General features: G+C 40.7%; 12 non-coding genes across 12 annotated transcripts; 6 read left to right on the top strand and 6 right to left on the bottom strand.

Annotated features, from left to right (window-relative positions):
* Nucleotides 1-1604: 1604 nt before the first annotated feature.
* TRNAS-GCU (transfer RNA serine (anticodon GCU)) lies at nucleotides 1605-1686 on the bottom strand. The gene has a single exon. It is a non-coding gene; the product is annotated as a tRNA-Ser (tRNA).
* A 413-nt stretch (nucleotides 1687-2099) lies between these two features.
* TRNAI-UAU (transfer RNA isoleucine (anticodon UAU)) lies at nucleotides 2100-2194 on the top strand. The gene is made up of 2 exons: nucleotides 2100-2137; nucleotides 2159-2194. It is a non-coding gene; the product is annotated as a tRNA-Ile (tRNA).
* A 1162-nt stretch (nucleotides 2195-3356) lies between these two features.
* TRNAT-UGU (transfer RNA threonine (anticodon UGU)) lies at nucleotides 3357-3428 on the bottom strand. The gene has a single exon. It is a non-coding gene; the product is annotated as a tRNA-Thr (tRNA).
* A 1084-nt stretch (nucleotides 3429-4512) lies between these two features.
* Nucleotides 4513-4607, top strand: TRNAI-UAU (transfer RNA isoleucine (anticodon UAU)). Its single transcript has 2 exons — nucleotides 4513-4550; nucleotides 4572-4607. It is a non-coding gene; the product is annotated as a tRNA-Ile (tRNA).
* A 1815-nt stretch (nucleotides 4608-6422) lies between these two features.
* TRNAS-GCU (transfer RNA serine (anticodon GCU)) lies at nucleotides 6423-6504 on the bottom strand. The gene has a single exon. It is a non-coding gene; the product is annotated as a tRNA-Ser (tRNA).
* A 413-nt stretch (nucleotides 6505-6917) lies between these two features.
* Nucleotides 6918-7012, top strand: TRNAI-UAU (transfer RNA isoleucine (anticodon UAU)). The gene is made up of 2 exons: nucleotides 6918-6955; nucleotides 6977-7012. It is a non-coding gene; the product is annotated as a tRNA-Ile (tRNA).
* Nucleotides 7013-9330: 2318 nt separating this feature from the next.
* Nucleotides 9331-9425, top strand: TRNAI-UAU (transfer RNA isoleucine (anticodon UAU)). The gene is made up of 2 exons: nucleotides 9331-9368; nucleotides 9390-9425. It is a non-coding gene; the product is annotated as a tRNA-Ile (tRNA).
* A 1162-nt stretch (nucleotides 9426-10587) lies between these two features.
* TRNAT-UGU (transfer RNA threonine (anticodon UGU)) lies at nucleotides 10588-10659 on the bottom strand. The gene has a single exon. It is a non-coding gene; the product is annotated as a tRNA-Thr (tRNA).
* A 1084-nt stretch (nucleotides 10660-11743) lies between these two features.
* TRNAI-UAU (transfer RNA isoleucine (anticodon UAU)) lies at nucleotides 11744-11838 on the top strand. The gene is made up of 2 exons: nucleotides 11744-11781; nucleotides 11803-11838. It is a non-coding gene; the product is annotated as a tRNA-Ile (tRNA).
* A 1162-nt stretch (nucleotides 11839-13000) lies between these two features.
* TRNAT-UGU (transfer RNA threonine (anticodon UGU)) lies at nucleotides 13001-13072 on the bottom strand. Its single transcript has one exon. It is a non-coding gene; the product is annotated as a tRNA-Thr (tRNA).
* Nucleotides 13073-13661: 589 nt separating this feature from the next.
* TRNAS-GCU (transfer RNA serine (anticodon GCU)) lies at nucleotides 13662-13743 on the bottom strand. Its single transcript has one exon. It is a non-coding gene; the product is annotated as a tRNA-Ser (tRNA).
* A 413-nt stretch (nucleotides 13744-14156) lies between these two features.
* On the top strand, nucleotides 14157-14251 carry TRNAI-UAU (transfer RNA isoleucine (anticodon UAU)). Its single transcript has 2 exons — nucleotides 14157-14194; nucleotides 14216-14251. It is a non-coding gene; the product is annotated as a tRNA-Ile (tRNA).
* The last annotated feature ends 20 nt before the right edge of the window (nucleotides 14252-14271 follow it).

Raw genomic sequence — 14271 nt, 5'->3', positions numbered from 1 at the left:
TTGTAGAATAATAAATATGATGAAAACAGTGTTCTCACATGATAACCATAAACTGAAGAGCTGCAAAAAATGCTGTATCAGCTACTTACAATAAAAGGTGACTCGAAAAAACTAGCAAAAGAAGAGCATCATCATATTAAAGGTTCTATTCACCATCTTGAGTTGCACCATAGCAGCTTATGGTGCTTTTCTGCTCAGAGTGTGCCTCCAATCCCACATTCATTTTTAATTTATTTGCAATTTAAAAAACAACAATTACTGCTCGAAGTTCACTTTTCAAAACCATTCAACCTATTAAATGTATTTCTCTAACCTATGAATGTGGTCCATGTTCACTTTTCCTCATCTTCATCTCGATACTCCTTTCCCAGAAACCAGGTTCACTTCTTCATTCAACCCACCCATCCAAGGTCACCAAATCTTTGAAGCACAAGTCTGCCTATTCTCCCTTTCTCTCTATGTACAAGATACCTTGTATCATTTGAATGGACAGCAGGAGAGAAGGATATTTATGGTGAGTGGGGGTGGGGTTTTGAGGAGTAACCTCATTTGCCTAAGAGCCGGGGTATCTGGGAAAAAAATTATTTTATGGGGGAAGAATTTCACATCTCCTTGGTGAAATTTGTAGGGCCTTATAACATCCTTTCTGTGGATTCAGATTCAGTCGGAACAGAGGTCCTAGTCCTCGCTCTGCCTTTCAAAGGAACTGTAAATATGGAAGGCTTATTTGGCTTTGCCCGGCAGGGTGAGAATGGCGTTTGTCAGGCGTTCGTCAGGCGATCGGAAGGGGTGAGGCAATAATTTATAATTCAATGATCTTCATGATATTTTCTTGATAATATGAAAGCAGGAAAGGGAAGCTTGGCAATAAGCAATCCTAAAGCAAGGTGTGACTCCAGGGAAGAATGACTTGAAAACAACATACAGAAAGACTCATGTAAAAAGGCCCTGATGAGGCTTTAACTCATGACCCCTGGTTTACAAGACCAGTGCTCTGCCACTGAGCTACAAGGCCAGTCTGCACGCAGGATGTAAACTGCAACATGTATTCTTACTGAGGTATGAATATATCTATGATTTTGAGACTCTGTATGGAAATGTAGTTGCATATGAATGTCCACGTGCGCGCACACATTGAAGACCATGCTTAAGGCACTTTTCTTGGAAGTATGAAAAACTACATTTTCATATGAGAAAATAAGAGTTTTCACATTCAAGACCATACCGATAGCTCTAGTTAGTATGTCTGCAATCAGTGACATATAGAGAACCCACTTATTAGAAGTGATCTGTCTCTGTGGGGCAGACATATGTTAACAGTCATTAATTTGAGACGGCCTAAACTTTAGGAGTAAGAGCTGCTTTCTTATCAATCTATTTATCCAAACTGGTTAATAAGCCAGGAGTGAGTGAAAGGCAATCCTCTGGAAACTCCATAAAAGATCTAATTTCTATTACGCACAAAATACTTCACTTTATTTGACATATTTGTTAAAATGGAAGAGTCAGATGATCCCATCTAGCGGATCCTGGCTCTGTCTTGAAAGAGAGTGTAATTATACTACAAGAAATGCTGGCCATCAAAAGAGACTCTGATGGCTTTCCGACGAAGGTGGGATTCGAACCCACGCGTGCAGAGCACAATGGATTAGCAGTCCATCGCCTTAACCACTCGGCCACCTCGTCAGCCCTACAGCCCCATCTGAAACCTTGCTTCACAAAAGGTACTGAAGTGTCAATATACTGTACCTAAAAAAGAAAAAAAACAGCTGAGGCAAGATCTCACATTCCACGTCTTCCCCCAATTAGGGACCTACATTTCATTTTTGGGGAATTCTTACTATGTGCTAATTACAAATATTCATAAGATTCCCCTAGACTTTGTCAGAACTGTCAAGATATAATTCTATGGGGTTTTGAATAGACAGAGCATATGTTATAGGACAATTATAGAATCTATTCCGTTTGGACTGTATTTTTAATAGTCATGATAACATGCTAGCATGTGAGTCGATCTTGCACAGTGAATGATGGAGCAGTGTCTGTCATCTACTTGGTCAGCTGTAGATGGCTCACCTGGGGAGATGTGAAAAGAGAGAGCTCCAGTGGCGCAATCGGTTAGCGCGCGGTACTTATACAGCAGTACTTGCACTGAGCCATGCCGAGGTTGTGAGTTCGAGCCTCACCTGGAGCAGCCGTGTTGTTTTTCATAAACCATTTCACAAAAAGTAAAGTTTAAACTCAGAGTATGGACGGCCCTTGCTAGAGAGTCTTTACTTCTTATAGGATCTACGTGTCCTACTCCTCTGGGTGCCAAATATCACATATCCTACGCGATGCTCAGTTTAAACATTCCATGATGTGCCTTCTTGCATTTCATGCAAACACCACATCAGTGCATTTAAAAATACATTTGTAGAATAATAAATATGATGAAAACAGTGTTCTCACATGATAACCATAAACTGAAGAGCTGCAAAAAATGCTGTATCAGCTACTTACAATAAAAGGTGACTCGAAAAAACTAGCAAAAGAAGAGCATCATCATATTAAAGGTTCTATTCACCATCTTGAGTTGCACCATAGCAGCTTATGGTGCTTTTCTGCTCAGAGTGTGCCTCCAATCCCACATTCATCTTTAATTTATTTGCAATTTAAAAAACAACAATTACTGCTCGAAGTTCACTTTTCAAAACCATTCAACCTATTAAATGTATTTCTCTAACCTATGAATGTGGTCCATGTTCACTTTTCCTCATCTTCATCTCGATACTCCTTTCCCAGAAACCAGGTTCACTTCTTCATTCAACCCACCCATCCAAGGTCACCAAATCTTTGAAGCACAAGTCTGCCTATTCTCCCTTTCTCTCTATGTACAAGATACCTTGTATCATTTGAATGGACAGCAGGAGAGAAGGATATTTATGGTGAGTGGGGGTGGGGTTTTGAGGAGTAACCTCATTTGCCTAAGAGCCGGGGTATCTGGGAAAAAAAGTATTTTATGGGGGAAGAATTTCACATCTCCTTGGTGAAATTTGTAGGGCCTTATAACATCCTTTCTGTGGATGCAGATTCAGTCGGAACAGAGGTCCTAGTCCTCGCTCTGCCTTTCAAAGGAACTGTAAATATGCATGGCTTATTTGGCTTTGCCCGGCAGGGTGAGAATGGCGTTTGTCAGGCGTTCGTCAGGCGATCGGAAGGGGTGAGGCAATAATTTATAATTCAATGATCTTCATGATATTTTCTTGATAATATGAAAGCAGGAAAGGGAAGCTTGGCAATAAGCAATCCTAAAGCAAGGTGTGACTCCAGGGAAGAATGACTTGAAAACAACATACAGAAAGACTCATGTAAAAAGGCCCTGATGAGGCTTGAACTCATGACCCCTGGTTTACAAGACCAGTGCTCTGCCACTGAGCTACAAGGCCAGTCTGCACGCAGGATGTAAATTGCAACATGTATTCTTACTGAGGTATGAATATATCTATGATTTTGAGACTCTGTATGGAAATGTAGTTGCATATGACTGTCCACGTGCGCGCACACATTGAAGACCATGCTTAAGGCACTTTTCTTGGAAGTATGAAAAACTACATTTTCATATGAGAAAATAAGAGTTTTCACATTCAAGACCATACCGATAGCTCTAGTTAGTATGTCTGCAATCAGTGACATATAGAGAACCCACTTATTAGAAGTGATCTGTCTCTGTGGGGCAGACATATGTTAACAGTCATTAATTTGAGACGGCCTAAACTTTAGGAGTAAGAGCTGCTTTCTTATCAATCTATTTATCCAAACTGGTTAATAAGCCAGGAGTGAGTGAAAGGCAATCCTCTGGAAACTCCATAAAAGATCTAATTTCTATTACGCACAAAATACTTCACTTTATTTGACATATTTGTTAAAATGGAAGAGTCAGATGATCCCATCTAGCGGATCCTGGCTCTGTCTTGAAAGAGAGTGTAATTATACTACAAGAAATGCTGGCCATCAAAAGAGACTCTGATGGCTTTCCGACGAAGGTGGGATTCGAACCCACGCGTGCAGAGCACAATAGATTAGCAGTCCATCGCCTTAACCACTCGGCCACCTCGTCTGCCCTACAGCCCCATCTGAAACCTTGCTTCACAAAAGGTACTGAAGTGTCAATATACTGTACCTAAAAAAGAAAAAAAACAGCTGAGGCAAGATCTCACATTCCACGTCTTCCCCCAATTAGGGACCTACATTTCATTTTTGGGAAATTCTTACTATGTGCTAATTACAAATATTCATAAGATTCCCCTAGACTTTGTCAGAACTGTCAAGATATAATTCTATGGGGTTTTGAATAGACAGAGCATATGTTATAGGACAATTATAGAATCTATTCCGTTTGGACTGTATTTTTAATAGTCATGATAACATGCTAGCATGTGAGTCGATCTTGCACAGTGAATGATGGAGCAGTGTCTGTCATCTACTTGGTCAGCTGTAGATGGCTCACCTGGGGAGATGTGAAAAGAGAGAGCTCCAGTGGCGCAATCGGTTAGCGCGTGGTACTTATACAGCAGAACTTGCACTGAGCCATGCCGAGGTTGTGAGTTCGAGCCTCACCTGGAGCAGCCGTGTTGTTTTTCATAAACCATTTCACAAAAAGTAAAGTTTAAACTCAGAGTATGGACGGCCCTTGCTAGAGAGTCTTTACTTCTTATAGGATCTACGTGTCCTACTCCTCTGGGTGCCAAATATCACATATCCTACGCGATGCTCAGTTTAAACATTCCATGATGTGCCATCTTGCATTTCATGCAAACACCACATCAGTGCATTTAAAAATACATTTGTAGAATAATAAATATGATGAAAACAGTGTTCTCACATGATAACCATAAACTGAAGAGCTGCAAAAAATGCTGTATCAGCTACTTACAATAAAAGGTGACTCGAAAAAACTAGCAAAAGAAGAGCATCATCATATTAAAGGTTCTATTCACCATCTTGAGTTGCACCATAGCAGCTTATGGTGCTTTTCTGCTCAGAGTGTGCCTCCAATCCCACATTCATTTTTAATTTCTTTGCAATTTAAAAAACAACAATTACTGCTCGAAGTTCACTTTTCAAAACCATTCAACCTATTAAATGTATTTCTCTAACCTATGAATGTGGTCCATGTTCACTTTTCCTCATCTTCATCTCGATACTCCTTTCCCAGAAACCAGGTTCACTTCTTCATTCAACCCACCCATCCAAGGTCACCAAATCTTTGAAGCAAGTCTGCCTATTCTCCCTTTCTCTCTATGTACAAGATACCTTGTATCATTTGAATGGACAGCAAGAGAGAAGGATATTTAGTGGGGGTGGGGTTTTGAGGAGTAACCTCATTTGCCTAAGAGCCGGGGTATCTGGGAAAAAAAGTATTTTATGGGGGAAGAATTTCACATCTCCTTGGTGAAATTTGTAGGGCCTTATAACATCCTTTCTGTGGATGCAGATTCAGTCGGAACAGAGGTCCTAGTCCTCGTTCTGCCTTTCAAAGGAACTGTAAATATGCATGGCTTATTTGGCTTTGCCCGGCAGGGTGAGAATGGCGTTTGTCAGGCGTTCGTCAGGCGATCGGAAGGGGTGAGGCAATAATTTATAATTCAATGATCTTCATGATATTTTCTTGATAATATGAAAGCAGGAAAGGGAAGCTTGGCAATAAGCAATCCTAAAGCAAGGTGTGACTCCAGGGAAGAATGACTTGAAAACAACATACAGAAAGACTCATGTAAAAAGGCCCTGATGAGGCTTGAACTCATGACCCCTGGTTTACAAGACCAGTGCTCTGCAACTGAGCTACAAGGCCAGTCTGCACACAGGATGTAAATTGCAACATGTATTCTTACTGAGGTATGAATATATCTATGATTTTGAGACTCTGTATGGAAACGTAGTTGCATATGAATGTCCACGTGCGCGCACACATTGAAGACCATGCTTAAGGCACTTTTCTTGGAAGTATGAAAAACTACATTTTCATATGAGAAAATAAGAGTTTTCACATTCAAGACCATACCGATAGCTCTAGTTAGTATGTCTGCAATCAGTGACATATAGAGAACCCACTGATTAGAAGTGATCTGTCTCTGTGGGGCAGACATATGTTAACAGTCATTCATTTGAGACGGCCTAAACTTTAGGAGTAAGAGCTGCTTTCTTATCAATCTATTTATCCAAACTGGTTAATAAGCCAGGAGTGAGTGAAAGGCAATCCTCTGGAAACTCCATGAAAGATCTAATTTCTATTACGCACAAAATACTTCACTTTATTTGACATATTTGTTAAAATGGAACAGTCAGATGATCCCATCTAGCGGATCCTGGCTCTGTCTTGAAAGAGAGTGTAATTATACTACAATAAATGCTGGCCATCAAAAGAGACTCTGATGGCTTTCCGACGAAGGTGGGATTCGAACCCACGCGTGCAGAGCACAATGGATTAGCAGTCCATCGCCTTCACCACTCGGCCACCTCGTCTGCCCTACAGCCCCATCTGAAACCTTGCTTCACAAAAGGTACTGAAGTGTCAATATACTGTACCTAAAAAAGAAAAAAAACAGCTGAGGCAAGATCTCACATTCCACGTCTTCCCCCAATTAGGGACCTACATTTCATTTTTGGGAAATTCTTACTATGTGCTAATTACAAATATTCATAAGATTCCCCTAGACTTTGTCAGAACTGTCAAGATATAATTCTATGGGGTTTTGAATAGACAGAGCATATGTTATAGGACAATTATAGAATCTATTCCGTTTGGACTGTATTTTTAATAGTCATGATAACATGCTAGCATGTGAGTCGATCTTGCACAGTGAATGATGGAGCAGTGTCTGTCATCTACTTGGTCAGCTGTAGATGGCTCACCTGGGGAGATGTGAAAAGAGAGAGCTCCAGTGGCGCAATCGGTTAGCGCGCGGTACTTATACAGCAGTACTTGCACTGAGCCATGCCGAGGTTGTGAGTTCGAGCCTCACCTGAAGCAGCCGTGTTGTTTTTCATAAACCATTTCACAAAAAGTAAAGTTTAAACTCAGAGTATGGACGGCCCTTGCTAGAGAGTCTTTACTTCTTATAGGATCTACGTGTCCTACTCCTCTGGGTGCCAAATATCACATATCCTACGCGATGCTCAGTTTAAACATTCCATGATGTGCCATCTTGCATTTCATGCAAACACCACATCAGTGCATTTAAAAATACATTTGTAAAATAATAAATATGATGAAAACAGTGTTCTCACATGATAACCATAAACTGAAGAGCTGCAAAAAATGCTGTATCAGCTACTTACAATAAAAGGTGACTCGAAAAAACTAGCAAAAGAAGAGCATCATCATATTAAAGGTTCTATTCACCATCTTGAGTTGCACCATAGCAGCTTATGGTGCTTTTCTGCTCAGAGTGTGCCTCCAATCCCACATTCATTTTTAATTTATTTGCAATTTAAAAAACAACAATTACTGCTCGAAGTTCACTTTTCAAAACCATTCAACCTATTAAATGTATTTCTCTAACCTATGAATGTGGTCCATGTTCACTTTTCCTCATCTTCATCTCGATACTCCTTTCCCAGAAACCAGGTTCACTTCTTCATTCAACCCACCCATCCAAGGTCATCAAATCTTTGAAGCACAAGTCTGCCTATTCTCCCTTTCTCTCTATGTACAAGATACCTTGTATCATTTGAATGGACAGCAGGAGAGAAGGATATTTATGGTGAGTGGGGGTGGGGTTTTGAGGAGTAACCTCATTTGCCTAAGAGCCGGGGTATCTGGGAAAAAAATTATTTTATGGGGGAAGAATTTCACATCTCCTTGGTGAAATTTGTAGGGCCTTATAACATCCTTTCTGTGGATTCAGATTCAGTCGGAACAGAGGTCCTAGTCCTCGCTCTGCCTTTCAAAGGAACTGTAAATATGGAAGGCTTATTTGGCTTTGCCCGGCAGGGTGAGAATGGCGTTTGTCAGGCGTTCGTCAGGCGATCGGAAGGGGTGAGGCAATAATTTATAATTCAATGATCTTCATGATATTTTCTTGATAATATGAAAGCAGGAAAGGGAAGCTTGGCAATAAGCAATCCTAAAGCAAGGTGTGACTCCAGGGAAGAATGACTTGAAAACAACATACAGAAAGACTCATGTAAAAAGGCCCTGATGAGGCTTTAACTCATGACCCCTGGTTTACAAGACCAGTGCTCTGCCACTGAGCTACAAGGCCAGTCTGCACGCAGGATGTAAACTGCAACATGTATTCTTACTGAGGTATGAATATATCTATGATTTTGAGACTCTGTATGGAAATGTAGTTGCATATGAATGTCCACGTGCGCGCACACATTGAAGACCATGCTTAAGGCACTTTTCTTGGAAGTATGAAAAACTACATTTTCATATGAGAAAATAAGAGTTTTCACATTCAAGACCATACCGATAGCTCTAGTTAGTATGTCTGCAATCAGTGACATATAGAGAACCCACTTATTAGAAGTGATCTGTCTCTGTGGGGCAGACATATGTTAACAGTCATTAATTTGAGACGGCCTAAACTTTAGGAGTAAGAGCTGCTTTCTTATCAATCTATTTATCCAAACTGGTTAATAAGCCAGGAGTGAGTGAAAGGCAATCCTCTGGAAACTCCATAAAAGATCTAATTTCTATTACGCACAAAATACTTCACTTTATTTGACATATTTGTTAAAATGGAAGAGTCAGATGATCCCATCTAGCGGATCCTGGCTCTGTCTTGAAAGAGAGTGTAATTATACTACAAGAAATGCTGGCCATCAAAAGAGACTCTGATGGCTTTCCGACGAAGGTGGGATTCGAACCCACGCGTGCAGAGCACAATGGATTAGCAGTCCATCGCCTTAACCACTCGGCCACCTCGTGAGCCCTACAGCCCCATCTGAAACCTTGCTTCACAAAAGGTACTGAAGTGTCAATATACTGTACCTAAAAAAGAAAAAAAACAGCTGAGGCAAGATCTCACATTCCACGTCTTCCCCCAATTAGGGACCTACATTTCATTTTTGGGGAATTCTTACTATGTGCTAATTACAAATATTCATAAGATTCCCCTAGACTTTGTCAGAACTGTCAAGATATAATTCTATGGGGTTTTGAATAGACAGAGCATATGTTATAGGACAATTATAGAATCTATTCCGTTTGGACTGTATTTTTAATAGTCATGATAACATGCTAGCATGTGAGTCGATCTTGCACAGTGAATGATGGAGCAGTGTCTGTCATCTACTTGGTCAGCTGTAGATGGCTCACCTGGGGAGATGTGAAAAGAGAGAGCTCCAGTGGCGCAATCGGTTAGCGCGCGGTACTTATACAGCAGTACTTGCACTGAGCCATGCCGAGGTTGTGAGTTCGAGCCTCACCTGGAGCAGCCGTGTTGTTTTTCATAAACCATTTCACAAAAAGTAAAGTTTAAACTCGGAGTATGGACGGCCCTTGCTAGAGAGTCTTTACTTCTTATAGGATCTACGTGTCCTACTCCTCTGGGTGCCAAATATCACATATCCTACGCGATGCTCAGTTTAAACATTCCATGATGTGCCATCTTGCATTTCATGCAAACACCACATCAGTGCATTTAAAAATACATTTGTAGAATAATAAATATGATGAAAACAGTGTTCTCACATGATAACCATAAACTGAAGAGCTGCAAAAAATGCAGTATCAGCTACTTACAATAAAAGGTGACTCGAAAAAACTAGCAAAAGAAGAGCATCATCATATTAAAGGTTCTATTCACCATCTTGAGTTGCACCATAGCAGCTTATGGTGCTTTTCTGCTCAGAGTGTGCCTCCAATCCCACATTCATTTTTAATTTATTTGCAATTTAAAAAACAACAATTACTGCTCGAAGTTCACTTTTCAAAACCATTCAACCTATTAAATGTATTTCTCTAACCTATGAATGTGGTCCATGTTCACTTTTCCTCATCTTCATCTCGATACTCCTTTCCCAGAAACCAGGTTCACTTCTTCATTCAACCCACCCATCCAAGGTCACCAAATCTTTGAAGCACAAGTCTGCCTATTCTCCCTTTCTCTCTATGTACAAGATACCTTGTATCATTTGAATGGACAGCAGGAGAGAAGGATATTTATGGTGAGTGGGGGTGGGGTTTTGAGGAGTAACCTCATTTGCCTAAGAGCCGGGGTATCTGGGAAAAAAAGTATTTTATGGGGGAAGAATTTCACATCTCCTTGGTGAAATTTGTAGGGCCTTATAACATCCTTTCTGTGGATGCAGATTCAGTCGGAACAGAGGTCCTAGTCCTCGCTCTGCCTTTCAAAGGAACTGTAAATATGCATAGCTTATTTGGCTTTGCCCGGCAGGGTGAGAATGGCGTTTGTCAGGCGTTCGTCAGGCGATCGGAAGGGGTGAGGCAATAATTTATAATTCAATGATCTTCATGATATTTTCTTGATAATATGAAAGCAGGAAAGGGAAGCTTGGCAATAAGCAATCCTAAAGCAAGGTGTGACTCCAGGGAAGAATGACTTGAAAACAACATACAGAAAGACTCATGTAAAAAGGCCCTGATGAGGCTTGAACTCATGACCCCTGGTTTACAAGACCAGTGCTCTGCCACTGAGCTACAAGGCCAGTCTGCACGCAGGATGTAAATTGCAACATGTATTCTTACTGAGGTATGAATATATCTATGATTTTGAGACTCTGTATGGAAACGTAGTTGCATATGAATGTCCACGTGCGCGCACACATTGAAGACCATGCTTAAGGCACTTTTCTTGGAAGTATGAAAAACTACATTTTCATATGAGAAAATAAGAGTTTTCACATTCAAGACCATACCGATAGCTCTAGTTAGTATGTCTGCAATCAGTGACATATAGAGAACCCACTTATTAGAAGTGATCTGTCTCTGTGGGGCAGACATATGTTAACAGTCATTCATTTGAGACGGCCTAAACTTTAGGAGTAAGAGCTGCTTTCTTATCAATCTATTTATCCAAACTGGTTAATAAGCCAGGAGTGAGTGAAAGGCAATCCTCTGGAAACTCCATAAAAGATCTAATTTCTATTACGCACAAAATACTTCACTTTATTTGACATATTTGTTAAAATGGAAGAGTCAGATGATCCCATCTAGCGGATCCTGGCTCTGTCTTGAAAGAGAGTGTAATTATACTACAAGAAATGCTGGCCATCAAAAGAGACTCTGATGGCTTTCCGACGAAGGTGGGATTCGAACCCACGCGTGCAGAGCACAATGGATTAGCAGTCCATCGCCTTAACCACTCAGCCACCTCGTCAGCCCTACAGCCCCATCTGAAACCTTGCTTCACAAAAGGTACTGAAGTGTCAATATACTGTACCTAAAAAAGAAAAAAAACAGCTGAGGCAAGATCTCACATTCCACGTCTTCCCCCAATTAGGGACCTACATTTCATTTTTGGGGAATTCTTACTATGTGCTAATTACAAATATTCATAAGATTCCCCTAGACTTTGTCAGAACTGTCAAGATATAATTCTATGGGGTTTTGAATAGACAGAGCATATGTTATAGGACAATTATAGAATCTATTCCGTTTGGACTGTATTTTTAATAGTCATGATAACATGCTAGCATGTGAGTCGATCTTGCACAGTGAATGATGGAGCAGTGTCTGTCATCTACTTGGTCAGCTGTAGATGGCTCACCTGGGGAGATGTGAAAAGAGAGAGCTCCAGTGGCGCAATCGGTTAGCGCGCGGTACTTATACAGCAGTACTTGCACTGAGCCATGCCGAGGTTGTGAGTTCGAGCCTCACCTGGAGCAGCCGTGTTGTTTTTCATAAACCATTTCACAAAAAGTAAAGTTTAAACTCAGAGTATGGACGGCCCTTGCTAGAGAGTCTTTACTTCTTATAGGATCTACGTGTCCTACTCCTCTGGGTGCCAAATATCACATATCCTACGCGATGCTCAGTTTAAACATTCCATGATGTGCCATCTTGCATTTCATGCAAACACCACATCAGTGCATTTAAAAATACATTTGTAGAATAATAAATATGATGAAAACAGTGTTCTCACATGATAACCATAAACTGAAGAGCTGCAAAAAATGCAGTATCAGCTACTTACAATAAAAGGTGACTCGAAAAAACTAGCAAAAGAAGAGCATCATCATATTAAAGGTTCTATTCACCATCTTGAGTTGCACCATAGCAGCTTATGGTGCTTTTCTGCTCAGAGTGAGCCTCCAATCCCACATTCATTTTTAATTTATTTGCAATTTAAAAAACAACAATTACTGCTCGAAGTTCACTTTTCAAAACCATTCAACCTATTAAATGTATTTCTCTAACCTATGAATGTGGTCCATGTTCACTTTTCCTCATCTTCATCTCGATACTCCTTTCCCAGAAACCAGGTTCACTTCTTCATTCAACCCACCCATCCAAGGTCACCAAATCTTTGAAGCACAAGTCTGCCTATTCTCCCTTTCTCTCTATGTACAAGATACCTTGTATCATTTGAATGGACAGCAGGAGAGAAGGATATTTATGGTGAGTGGGGGTGGGGTTTTGAGGAGTAACCACATTTGCCTAAGAGCCGGGGTATCTGGGAAAAAAAGTATTTTATGGGGGAAGAATTTCACATCTCCTTGGTGAAAATTGTTGGGCCTTATAACATCCTTTCTGTGGATGCAGATTCAGTCGGAACAGAGGTCCTAGTCCTCGCTCTGCCTTTCAAAGGAACTGTAAATATGCATAGCTTATTTGGCTTTGCCCGGCAGGGTGAGAATGGCGTTTGTCAGGCGTTCGTCAGGCGATCGGAAGAGGTGAGGCAATAATTTATAATTCAATGATCTTCATGATATTTTCTTGATAATATGAAAGCAGGAAAGGGAAGCTTGGCAATAAGCAATCCTAAAGCAAGGTGTGACTCCAGGGAAGAATGACTTGAAAACAACATACAGAAAGACTCATGTAAAAAGGCCCTGATGAGGCTTGAACTCATGACCCCTGGTTTACAAGACCAGTGCTCTGCCACTGAGCTACAAGGCCAGTCTGCACGCAGGATGTAAATTGCAACATGTATTCTTACTGAGGTATGAATATATCTATGATTTTGAGACTCTGTATGGAAACGTAGTTGCATATGAATGTCCACGTGCGCGCACACATTGAAGACCATGCTTAAGGCACTTTTCTTGGAAGTATGAAAAACTACATTTTCATATGAGAAAATAAGAGTTTTCACATTCAAGACCATACCGATAGCTCTAGTTAGTATGTCTGCAATCAGTGACATATAGAGAACCCACTTATTAGAAGTGATCTGTCTCTGTGGGGCAGACATATGTTAACAGTCATTCATTTGAGACGGCCTAAACTTTAGGAGTAAGAGCTGCTTTCTTATCAATCTATTTATCCAAACTGGTTAATAAGCCAGGAGTGAGTGAAAGGCAATCCTCTGGAAACTCCATGAAAGATCTAATTTCTATTACGCACAAAATACTTCACTTTATTTGACATATTTGTTAAAATGGAACAGTCAGATGATCCCATCTAGCGGATCCTGGCTCTGTCTTGAAAGAGAGTGTAATTATACTACAAGAAATGCTGGCCATCAAAAGAGACTCTGATGGCTTTCCGACAAAGGTGGGATTCGAACCCACGCGTGCAGAGCACAATGGATTAGCAGTCCATCGCCTTAACCACTCGGCCACCTCGTCTGCCCTACAGCCCCATCTGAAACCTTGCTTCACAAAAGGTACTGAAGTGTCAATATACTGTACCTAAAAAAGAAAAAAAACAGCTGAGGCAAGATCTCACATTCCACGTCTTCCCCCAATTAGGGACCTACATTTCATTTTTGGGAAATTCTTACTATGTGCTAATTACAAATATTCATAAGATTCCCCTAGACTTTGTCAGAACTGTCAAGATATAATTCTATGGGGTTTTGAATAGACAGAGCATATGTTATAGGACAATTATAGAATCTATTCCGTTTGGACTGTATTTTTAATAGTCATGATAACATGCTAGCATGTGAGTCGATCTTGCACAGTGAATGATGGAGCAGTGTCTGTCATCTACTTGGTCAGCTGTAGATGGCTCACCTGGGGAGATGTGAAAAGAGAGAGCTCCAGTGGCGCAATCGGTTAGCGCGCGGTACTTATACAGCAGTACTTGCACTGAGCCATGCCGAGGTTGTGAGTTCGAGCCTCACCTGGAGCAGCCGTGTTGTTTTTCATAAA

The sequence above is a fragment of the Triturus cristatus genome, chromosome 12, assembly GCF_964204655.1.
Source record: "Triturus cristatus chromosome 12, aTriCri1.1, whole genome shotgun sequence".
In the NCBI taxonomy this organism is placed as follows: domain Eukaryota; kingdom Metazoa; phylum Chordata; class Amphibia; order Caudata; family Salamandridae; genus Triturus; species Triturus cristatus.
Note: the sequence above shows the minus strand (reverse complement) of the source record. Positions and strands in the feature narration are given on the sequence as shown.